The sequence below is a fragment of the Alosa pseudoharengus genome, unplaced genomic scaffold (assembly GCF_046254945.1).
Source record: "Alosa pseudoharengus isolate Yale_2024_CS ecotype anadromous, Long Island Sound unplaced genomic scaffold, YU_APseudo_1.1 YU_APseudo_1.1_scf_4, whole genome shotgun sequence".
NCBI lineage: Eukaryota > Metazoa > Chordata > Actinopteri > Clupeiformes > Clupeidae > Alosa > Alosa pseudoharengus.
This window is the reverse complement of record NW_027468774.1, coordinates 22,873,616-22,883,678: the sequence shown is the minus strand read 5'-3', so window position 1 is coordinate 22,883,678 and position 10,063 is coordinate 22,873,616.

Genomic DNA, 10,063 nt, shown 5'->3' with positions numbered 1-10,063 from the left:
TTAGAGCATCAAGGAGTTAAACAAATTGTAAAGGTTCTTGCAATTTAGTTACAACTGTCTGTATGCACAATGCCGAAAGCTATGTAGTCATGTGTGAAAAGGAGTTGCAGATCTGCATTGCCCAGTTCAGTTCAGTTACATGTAGAACACAGGCCCACACATAGTCCATACATGTATGGCTTCCCCATCATTTACTATTTGCTGAAGATATACTTTGATTTACTTATATATATATATATATATATATACCACAGACACCCTGTTGATTCTGAGGTCACGTTGTCTCTGACACTTTCTGGCACTGTCACAACTCATCCACTCGGTGGCAGTATTGTCTCCCATAGTCCAGAGCCAGCGTGATCATAGTCCTTGAAGATTTCATTCAGAGAGAGGTGTGAGCCAACACCTCACTATAAGTATTGTTAGGTAAATAGTGCCAATTAAAGGGAGATTTGCCCCCACCACCATATTTAAGATTTTGACCCTCTCAAAAAAGGCAAAGGAAAGCATTTTTCGGGAGAGGGGGTAAAAATGTGTTTTGACGTACTGACCTACTCTTTGAATGTCTACATTCCATATATATTCCGAAGAGAAAGTTGAATGACCCCCCCCCCAAAAAAAAAAAAAAAGCATTACAGTACCATTGCATAATCCACACTCTAGCTAAGTATAGCTATATGCACACACAGTATACAGTAGTGCTAAACAAATCCTACTCATAAAAGCAGATTATACTGACTTTTCTCAAGGCTGCAGATTTAAAGGCTTTAGAGTACTGAGGGAAACGTTGCACATCATGGCCTGTGTGTGTGTCATGGTAGAGTAGAGATAAGAGGGTATCCTGATCTCCAGCTTGATCTCCCTGCGTTTGTGTGGGCACACACACACGTGTTGACAGCATATACATTGCACATCATTGGCTCTGCTTGTGTCCAAACACTTCAGGACATTGTTGGAAAGATGACCAGCTTTTGTGTCTGTGTAAATAGGTGCGTTCACAAGGCCCACATACACACGTCCAGAACAATTGACGGGATATAAAAAGGTTGTCAGAGTGATCTAATGGAGTTATCTAATGTCTACTGTAAGACTTGGGCGTGGTGACTGTCTCAAACAAGTGATGGCTTTGCACCCAAGTTGATGTGTGACTGCATAGGTGCCTTCAAATCTTTTTTTCTTTCTTACTTTCTGTGTGTGTGTGTGTGTGTGTGTGAAAGGATTGAGGGGAGCTGGCAAGGAGGCAGTCGCCAGCAGGAGTTGAGGAGCAGAAGGTGTGGGCTCTGGCTCAGGTTGCAGACATTTAATGAAGATGTGGCACCTTATCAGCCCGACTGTCTGTCTGTCTGTGGGCAGAGTGGGGCTGCAGACACTAGACTGAGTGGTTGGACTCGTTTAAGCCCACAGACGTTTGTTGTCACCCTCTGAACGACGCTGGTGTCTCTCTCACAGAGACACACACACACATTTTCACATGCCATCTGTGCTCTCCATGCTGCTTCTCAGACACTTGAGGATGGCTCTTTGGTCAAAGACAGCGCTCATTCAGTGTTCAGTAAATCCTTGCCAATGAGCACAAACAACCCTCAATGACCATCCATCCATTTGACACACATGCAAGAAGAGTTGACGACAAAAAGGGTTAATGCAGACCACAGGTGTGACAGCTGCACCTGATGCTCTGAAATGTCTCGACAGTTTTGTGAATCATTGAAACACCTTTTGGTCTGAAATATTTTTTTCTAATTAGCAGTTGTAGGCGTCGCTGGCGAGCGCAATGCGTTTAGACGATAGACAGTGATGTGGGTTCCGCTGGCATTGAGGAGGCTGGGTAGACAAAAGTGAGAGAGACAGAGCGAGTGATGCTCGTCGGTAGGTGCACACAGAGTGGGAGGTGTTGCCGTAGCAACTGGGAAGTGGATAAGGCTGCTAAGGTACCAATTGCAGATGCTGACTTTTCCTCTCAGGATGCTTTCCTCGATGGCAGATAACTGAATGTTCTCTACTACATTATGTATTTATAATTAATCATTAATTAATTGTGATTTCTTTCTCTTTTTCACATTTGGTCAGTAGAAAGTAGGTTAGATGCGGTCAGCCATGTCAATCACATTACATGGTTTTCTGAGCCTGACGAGCAGCCTATCAGCTTTAGGCAGGAAGAGAGTGTGTCTAAATTTAGTTATTTTCTAGGCTCCAGGAATCAAGAGGTGAGCTTTGGTGCTATTTAATGCTCTGGCTCTGCCGTATTGGGACTTAAATCCCTTGCAGGCAGTATCCCGCCAGTATATGCTATGCATAGCATGCGTAGTAGTATTCACAGTCCAACCTGTGAGATGCTTGATGTATATGCATCAGCAAAACATTCGTGACTAATAAATATCTTTGCATCTTATGACCTTACACCAAACAACTTTGACAAGATTTGGGAAAGATTCTTGAAAGATTGGAGTCTTTTGAGTAGGCCTAAAGCTTGAATGGGGGGCATTAGTTAAAAGACTACAATCTTTCAAGAATCTTTCCCAAATCTTGTCAAAGTTGTTTGGTGTAAGGTGGCCATTATCCAGATATGGGATGTCAGATTAGTCTTGCTTCATATGGAGATGTTTGTTAACATCACAAGCACTGAAAATAGAGACAAAAGCTGATTGCTGGAGCCTCTGATGAAATTAGTTGTTAATTGAGATTGTAATGAGCGCCAGCTGAGCGAGATCTAACCAGCAGTGCATCCGTTCTTCATAGGGCTCGGGGTGCCATGGCGATGAGCTGCCAGAGCGTTACGGGCCGTCACAAGGCATGGTACAAAACAATTTAATCGAAAATTGATTTATCTTTGGAGTTTTGTTTTGTCTTGTATCATGCTATTCTGAGAATCGCAATCCAATTATTCCCAAATCCCCCGTGATCCTTGTTTTTAAAATTACGCAGTGAGCATCTTCCCACTGTCGGTCTCTAACTAAGGTCACAAGCTGGTGCAGACTGGCTGCACAGGTTATATTATGCAATGGACTCAGGTTAACTATTTCAGGCTTCTGCATGGATTATTGTAGGATGTGGTGCTGTGTTAGTCATGTTTTTTTCTTTTTCTTTTATGAAACACGATCTTTGTTTTTACTTTACTTTGGTCTTGGTAGCACCGTAACACTGGCAGTACATCTGCAACCTCTACCAGAGCAGTACCTCAACGCACCACACAGCGGTGTTGTAGACCTCGGCGCTATGATGCAGAAATGCCTCCTAATCTTGTGAAATCTCACGGCAGAGTAATTTAAGCCATCCCTACACCAGAAGATGTTTTACAAGATTTTGGAAAGATTCTTAAACATTGTAGTCTTTTTACTAATGCCCCCCCCCTCCCCCCCAATCAAGCTTTACTCAAAAGACTACAATCTTCCCAAAATCTTTCCAATATCTTGTCAAAGTTGTTTGGTGTAATGAGGCCATTAGTTGACCAAGATTTACCAACTGAACCATAAATCACCGACCCCCCATCACAACTTTCTCGCTTTCTCTCACTCTTTCACTCTCCCTCTTTCTTTCTCCCTCTTACTACAGGCGAGAGCGCTTCGTCCTCCAGGTCCAGGGTGCAGCCTGAGCTCTGCTTGGCAACAGCAGAGAGCTCAGAAAGACATCCCCTGCTGAAAATAAACCGTACCGTTGAATTCTGCGTTTACTATCTTTAGCCCTGTATTCAGTGATAAACATAGATTCCACCTCAGAACACTGAGCAATAGCTCAAGTTGATACTCACCGGCTGATTACTTGCCCTTGTTCGAAAGCAACTATGTCTTGTTTTATCTGTGTTTGGAAAAGTCATCTCATGCAGTTCTTCTCTTACCTACTCCTCTATTCAGCCTCTCTTCTGTAACTTGTTTTCTTTTTGCTCATTTTTTTCTGACTCCATCTGTCCATCTGTTATGGTCTTATTGCTTATATCACTTTTTTAGTTCCCTTCTCCCTCCCTCCGTTACTCTCTGATCTGAGCTCAGCTGAGAGGCCCAAGGGGGTGCTGGGCTGCAGGGTCACGCAGGGGCTGTTAACCATCCTGACCCCCCCCCCCCCTCTCCCCGGATACTCAGCAAGGCTCCCGGGAGACTCCACAGGCCTCTCTTTCCCTTGTCTTCACTAGAAACTTAAACATTGTCAGGAGGAAGAAGGAGGCCCATCACTGTCAGCTTGCCTGTTGGCTTTTTGAGATATTGACCACTGCACAAATTGTGAACACATGACTATAGTCAGCCGCCTACTTCTACATGGACGCACTTCCAGAGTCATTACATTACATTTAGCAGACACTTCTTGACCAAAGTGACTTACATATTATGTCAGCTATATTACAAGGGATCACATTGTCCCCGGAGCAACTTGGGGTTAAGTGCCTTGCTCAAGGGCACAACGGTGGAAGCCGGGAATTGAACCGACAACTTTCAGGCTACTGCAAACTAGCCCAGCTCCTTAACCACTACACTACCACCGCCCCCAGAGTCGCCAGGGATCTAAGCATAATGATCTGCTGATCTCCCTGCAGATGCCAAGGTGCTCTAGGCTACTGACTAGTAGTGAGAAGGACACAGTAGACTGTGACTTTTTGGAGTGGTAAGAGGACCAGGGGCAGTGGGGGACAGGACCTTGGGTCATCCCACACGTCATCACCAGACTGAATTCCCTCTGTTCATTTTTTGAACAGCTCTCCCAAAATGGTCTCTGCAAGTGTGTATCTTTTGAGATGGATGGGCTTGCTTGATCTCCCTGTACATGCATGTTTTGGCAATAAATAACTCTAGCCTTTGACATGCAGGTGCTGAACCTCTACAACCCTTCAGTGCTCACACTGCAGATCAGATTTTAGCCTTCCTGACAAAAGCATGGGAGGTTACTAAGCTCCTTACATAAGTCCCACTGGAAGTGTGAGAGAGAGAGATAGAGAGAGTGAGAGTTTAAAGAAAAATATATATTGTATTGTACTGTATAGGTGAGCACTCTAAGGACAGATGTGTACAGTAATTGAGAGTTTTTGTGTAAGTCTAAAAAAATTGCACTACAGTCATTTTCTGAATGTGTATTTTTGTAAGGGGCGAAGAGAGGCTGTAGTACTGTGTGTGTGTGTGTGTGTGTGTGTGTGTCAGGCTTGTGCAAAATTCCAGAATTGAATTGAAACTGACTCTTAAATTCCAATTCAATTCTTGAATTTCACTTGCATTTCAATTGAGGTAGCAAACAGGAAGCAGAATTGCAATTCGAATTGTGCACAAGCCTGGTGTGTCTGTGTGTGTTTGTGTGTGCGCACATGCGCTAAACGTAGTGAGGCCCAAGGCCTCTGTCCCATCGCTTTACATCACCACCGCTTGTATGCGTTCCCTCCATTCTCACGGCATGAGATCCAGGGACATGACACTGCTGAAAGAGAAGAGTGAGAGAGAGAGATAGAGAAGCACGAAAGAACTCTTTTCCATGTACATGTTCATTTTACAGCAATAACAAAAAAAGAAAAGAGATCTTTGTGCTTTTTGCCTGACCTGATCATAAACCTAACGCTGTTATATTTGCCAACTCTCAGTTGGTGCAATTGTGCTGAAATAGGCTGTATTGAAAAAAGTGAAACTTACTGCCAGCAAGCCCTCTTGTCTGGGTTTAGGCCGACCTTTGTGGTTTCAGCGTATCCTTAGTGGAGGGTTAGAGTGAGGTTAACTAGATGTTCCTGCCAAACTTAGCCCTGTGAGGTTAGTCCCATCCTGTGCTGGACGCCTCCCAAAGCACATGGAGGTCAGTGATTGAGATCTATTTTTGTGTGCTAAACTTACTGAACCTATTCAATTTCCCCCCCACTCTTGCTTTAAGCATAGTTTGGCTTTGAGAACATTTTATTCCGTGCCATGTCGCCTGAAGTCATTTCCTCACATTTGTGTTCCGTGTTCCGTGTTCTGCGCTATCTTGTGGCAGGCCGGTGGAGTGGAATTCCGAGTTTCTGTGGGCGTGCTCCGCCTCTGTACTGTGTCTGGGGGGATGCCCTAGGTGTGTGTGTGTGTGTGTGTGTGTGTGTGTGTTTGGTTTATGGCTCACATGACCTCGGAATGGAACACTGTGTTACTGACAGATGTAGGACAGTAGCCATGTCTCCACCCGCTCCCTAACTGCACTGCTCTGGCAGTTGTGTGTGTGTGTGTGTGTGTGTGTGTGTGTGTGTGTGTGTGTGTGTGTGTGTGTGTGTGTGTGTGTGTGTGTGTGTGTGTGTGTGTGTGTGTGTGTGTGTGTGTGTACTTGCTTGCTTGTGTGTGTGTGTGTGTGCGCGTGTGTGTGACTGTACAAACCCATTCACTCTAGTGTATTAGCATGTGTAATATCCTGTAATATATACTGCTGATTGAGCAATGAAACAAATCCTTTGAACCTAATCATTAGTCCGTCTACAATGCATGTACACATATTAATGCATAGTGCATAGCTGGTGCTTAGGCTAAATTAACTTTTTAACATTTTTGGCAAAAAATTGTAAGACAGTCATTCAAAAAACAAGGAAACTTTGTTGCATTATGCAATTGCAAAGACTATTATTGGTCAAAAGAATGAGAAACAATGTCCCCAGTAAATTACAAGTTATCTTCTGAGAACACGTTTCGGCTGGTGCCACTAGTAGACGTTATAATAATGATGATGTAAGTGTTGCACTGACAGGTGTAACTGCAGAGGCTCCATCACACCAGATCAAAACAGGAAGCAGATCCGGAGGGAAATGCCTCCTGGAGGACTTCGAGGACTGGGCTTTGTTCTCTCAAATTCTCCAGATGGCCTTGGGCTTCCTCGAACGTGCAAAGAAGAGTACCCTGGAGAAACATCAATGGATGCCAATAGTCTGAAATCATATTGTACTTGTGTTGATGGGACAGCCAAATTCCCATGTTGTTGGATGCTGATGGAGAAGAGCCAGCTGCTCCCGTTGACTGCTGTCAGAATCAACTACCACAATCACAAGGCTTTAGCAGAGAGAGGGAGTGAGACGAGTCTGTTTTCTATCGGTGTCTGGCTGTGTTGCCTTTTACAAATGAGTCATTTTACCTTTTAACTGTTTCCCAAAGCAACCTGAGCTTAGAAGCGTGTGTCGTTCAGTGGGTGAGCCCCCCCCCCCACCAGGCACCTTTGCCCCTGCGAGCGCCGTAGTCTACCCTGCCAACCGCAGAACGGAAACGGAGCTGCGCCGTCTCCTTGGAAACAACATGCTTTTCCACAGCTCGCTTGGAAAGAGTGAAGGGAAATGACTCTCAGTAATTAGTACTTCAGGAGCCCATCAAACTACACACAATTACCACCGGTATGACCCTAAGACTCACAATGAGTCCGAAAACCTCCCGTGATGTGGCATTTAAATGAAAAACCCTTTAGAGTTGTGGTAAAATGTGTTCCGACGTGACAGAAGATAGGGCAGAGTTTGTGCGACTATCAATAAGAAGCATGCCCAACCCCAATCCCAACCCGCCCCAGTCTCCATTGATGCCAGAAGAGGGGTGGGGTGTGATGTTCGCTCTTTCCCCCAAGGACACCCATCTGATCAGACTGGCCACTGCGTCAGCCTCCGCTCCCACCCAGCCCTGCTTGCCTGAGCTCCACAGTCCACTTGTGGCTCCTTAGATCTGACCCGCCATCGCTGATCTGCACTGTCCTTCTACTGAGGTCACACATCAGGCAGAAGGGAATCGTTCTCCGCTACCACGGCAACCTTTCCTTTGAACTCCTTCAGGTCAACAGAAAGGGTCAAAGGAGTGGTCACGCATACTGTAGCTCAGTAATGGGATAGATAGGTGCTTCAAAGGAACACTGGTTCCCTTGGGGAGCTCTGTTTTGGAACAGTTTGAGGAAGGTCAAACTGTTGGGATTTGCAGCAGAGATGAAAAGATGTCAGAAAAGCATGCCAACCTTAGGTAGCATTACTGTATCTGGAAACTCTTTATGGACCTCATTTCCTTTCCATTTATGCGGTTCACGGACTTGGTTGGATTGTTTTTTAAGGTAAACCCATCTGCACAATAGCAGTCTTTGTCTGATTAGCCTGCATTGGACAGGCGAAGAGATGAGACCTGCCGAAGTCTTGTTCAGCCAGTACACTTGACACTGTGGAAGTAATCATTCCATCAATAGTCTTAGTTACTGCTTGACTGATCGCCTGCTCGTGATTTTAAGCAGTTAATAGGTGACCTACATTGACCTGAATATAAAGACTTCTAGCAGGGTAGAACTATCTGGCCACAGAGTAGAATTATCTGGCCTTTTGGATTAGAGCTAAATTAGAGGAAAATTCTGGTATTTAGCACTTCTGGTTTGTTTTGGATGAACTAGAGTGGTGGACACCGAAATTTTGACGATTGGTCCTGTCTCGACTTTTCTGACTCGTTTTGAATCGCCTTTGACTACTTCAGAGTGGCTGCAACAGGCATGCACAAACATGTCCTAAAACAACCCTTAACGTTCGTTTTCAAAACTGTGCAACTCACCGAGTGGTTAGTGGTGTTCGTTGATGTTCCAAAACAAGTAGCATAGCGAAATACAGTTTCTGTCGTGTTTTATTTGGCATTTTGTAAAATCCTATTGATTTCTGTTGGAAGACTCATTGCACGTTGATATTACTGCGCCACCGTCTATGCTTCAGGTTCAAATATTGAGCGGAAGTTTATACGTGGTTGTGAGGTGTCTGAAAAAATAGTTCCACAATAGCAAATAAGACGGCTGGAAATCATACATTGCGCCGATATATTTGATTTTAATAATCAACGAACACCACTAACCACTCGGTGAGTTGCACAGTTTTGAAAACGAACGTTAAGGGTTGTTAATTCGAGTCGTGATTCAAAGACTGCTGTTCGTCAGCAACAGCATCCATCTTCTTTGTTTTCAAGTAGCAAAGAATTCACGCGGAACCATCACCGACTCTATACACGATGTGATTGGCCTGATCAAAGTTTTATTTTTCCAGCCCGCAAGCGAGTTGCTAGACTACCCTGGCTGCAAATGAAATTTGCTGCAGCCAGGGTGCGTCTAGATTTCTAGGCTACCCAAACACATGACTATCTGAGGAGGGTTGACAGCATCTTCATACAAGTGATGATTTAAAGAGGAAATTGTATGGGGGTGTTGTGGCGCATGTGGTTGCAGTGACCGCACCACACTCAGGTCCAAGAGTCCACGGGGCAGGGCTGTACAGTGCTACATATATGTAGGACATGTTGCAAAAAAGGTAGTGTTATGGAGGATTTACCACTTTAGCACCGGTGACACTTTATTTAAAATGTTTTGTAGAGCAGTGGTTTCCAAACTGGGGGTCAGGACAGCCACCATTCAACCCGGAAAATGTCATAATCATCCCAATGACTCCGAAGCTGTTAAGTTAAGGTAAATTAAGCTAAAAAAAAAACAGCATAGTTTCCCTTTAATGTACAGCCCTGCCACGGGGGATCCAAAGTTGGAATCCGATCCACAGTCCCACACCTCGTCTCTCTCTCTCCTGGTCAGTTCTTGTCACTTTTTACTGTCCTATCTGAGTATAACCCCCCCCCCCCCCCCTCATAAAAGAATACAAAAAAACAAAATGCTTCAACAAAAGAGGAAAGTGGCCAGTATGAATCAGCAGAGGGGGAGTATCGATCATCATGTCTGAGGACGACGGCTTCATTTTGGTGCTACTATTGGGCGAGCTTCCAGTGACACGCTGACCTTTGAACTGGGCATTAATCCAGCACTATGTTCTCTCTCTCTCTCTCTCTCTCTCTCGTGTGCGGTTTGGACACGCCACACTCTTAAGTGGCACTTCACCACTGTGCCACTGCCAAGGGTCCGGGATTGACATGGCCTGGATTCCAGCTGGTGGATGCTGTGGGCGGCGGCTGTCTCCCCACCCCTCAGCCCCCTTTCCAAAAACCATTGCAGGTCACTCGCTCCGAAAGAGGGTCACACCATAGCAACTGAACAGAACAGTAACTAATATGATATGGTGTGATATGGTTTCATTGCCATGGTTACCATTCAGCTGTCCCCCATCATCGTTTGAGTTTAATGTAATGAGAGCAGATGCAGTAAGCTG